Source organism: Cupressus sempervirens, chromosome 4, assembly GCF_028749045.1.
Source record: "Cupressus sempervirens isolate cs-2001-9-10 chromosome 4, ASM2874904v1, whole genome shotgun sequence".
In the NCBI taxonomy this organism is placed as follows: Eukaryota; Viridiplantae; Streptophyta; class Pinopsida; order Cupressales; family Cupressaceae; genus Cupressus; species Cupressus sempervirens.
This window is the reverse complement of record NC_143121.1, coordinates 535,366,221-535,368,274: the sequence shown is the minus strand read 5'-3', so window position 1 is coordinate 535,368,274 and position 2,054 is coordinate 535,366,221. Positions and strand designations below refer to the sequence as shown.

Below are 2,054 nucleotides of genomic sequence, written 5' to 3'. Positions count from 1 at the left end.
CTTCTTTGAATTGTATTGTTGAATTTTTTTGTTTTACAACATGGTTTCCACAAGCAAAGTAATCAGATCAATTGTTTTCTAAATCTTGCCATCGTTTAGTCTAATCTAGTTAATGGAATTTTTACAATACAATTCTATTGTTTCCCTCATAGAGTTTTCAATCAATAGTTAATTAAATCATTTTCTCAAATTACAAAACTCATATGTATCCCAAAATTTCATTCAATAATTTTTCAACAATCAATTTCCCAACAAACTTAGCAGGCACGAGGTAGACAACTTTTCCAAAAGAATTCGACAATAGATTCGCAAAACCTACCTCAAACTAACAACTAAAATTCTAGAACAATCTGATGAATACTCGTGATCCAAAATACTCCTAAGCTTTCAAGAAATTATTTAACTTTAATCTATCAAATGCTCTCCCAAAACTTGTGAGTGTGAAATGAACCAAGAAAACTCTAATAAAGAACCCTAACCATACCTAAAGTTTCTAATCTCTAATTTTATTACGCCGAGAGGCATTCTATACAATGGCAGCACAAATGCCTAGCATGGGAATATGCCAAGATTCCTTGTCAATAAAAAAGAATTGGGAGCAATTACAAACTTCCAAATTAAATATTAAAAAAGAATTCCCGAAATAATAGCTGGCCGAAATAATAAGAAGCCAAATTGAGGCCGAAATAATAGGCCCAAAATAATAGGGCCCGAAAAATAGGGGCGAAAAAATTTCAATATGATTTTTTTTTGTTAAATATAATTTTGCATGCACATTCATACTTATTTTTTGTGGGGAGTGGGAGAATTTGAAACAAATTTGTGGAATGTGAAGAGACATCTGTGGGGGGATATGAGGAGCCTCTCAGAAGTTATAAAACCAAGGCTCCTCATATCTCGCCATTGAAGGCATGCCACAACCTCCTGCATCCTTTTAGCGCCATTGCTTATGCCGCACCTCTTTCCCCCTTTTTAACTCCTCCTTTCCTCCATCACAAAAACCCTCGAAGATCACAAATATTCTCAGAGCTTTGTAGATCAGCGATGGAGAGAAGCCAAAGCCTTGAGAAGATCAGGCAGATCACAAAGAAGTTACAGAAGCTTGGAAGCCTCAAGAATGTGCTTTCATTTAAGCTGTGTAGCCGCTCATTCGACCAGGAGGAGGAGGAGGAGAAGCAGACTGAAAGGCACAGATCTGAAAGTTCTATTTTGCGAGCTCTCATGGTGGATTACACCGTGAAAGAGGATCTCCAGCGAAAATAGTGGCCGAAAAATTCTGTTTCGCGAGGTCACTTGGCGATTTATGCTGCAAAGGAGGATTGTGAGGGGAGGCAGTTTGTTATTCCAGTGGATTATTTGAAGCAGCATGTGTTTAAAGATCTACTGTGCATGGTGGAGGAAGAGTTCGGCTTTGATTATGTTACTAGAATTCTCACAATTCCCTGCGATCTGAAATATTTTGAGGAGATTATTAATAGATTGGAATTTTCAGGCAGCATTCTTGTGAAATCTTCATCATCTGGATGTGCTTTCAATTCAAAGTCGTATTTCAGTAATAACAAGGCTCTGATGGTGCGATGAGGATGATCTTGTCCTCCTGATCGTGTATTATAGTATTTGACCTTGAATTTTGATGCGTTACTAACTAAAGTAACCTGTATTTCATTTTATTCTCTCCGTCATGGCTTTCGACTGCAGAATTGAGCAAAATGACGAATTTAATGTCAAAATATTGAAATGGTAGGGTAAAATATTGCAGAAATCTTTTTGCTTTCTTGTAAAGAGAATGAGGTTTAATCTGTAAATGCATAATGCGCATTATCAAAAATAGCACTTATCAAAAATATCAAAAACACAATTGCTACAGCAAAATGAGAATGGAAAAAAAACTTCAGTTTTTGTATTAATTCGTCTGCTTAAAATAGATTACAATTGCCATATTTTATATTGAGAAATGCCTCATATGGACTTTCACATGCTTATTTAACTACACTACAATCAAGACTAACTTTGTACTTAATCTAATTTTATCGAATGAGACTGGCCCAAGATTC

At 35.7% G+C, this 2,054-nt stretch overlaps 1 pseudogene; it reads left to right on the top strand.

Moving 5' to 3' along the window:
• The first annotated feature begins 1,016 nt into the window (after nucleotides 1-1,016).
• LOC149562291 (uncharacterized) lies at nucleotides 1,017-1,581 on the top strand (annotated as a pseudogene).
• Nucleotides 1,582-2,054: the final 473 nt, after the last annotated feature.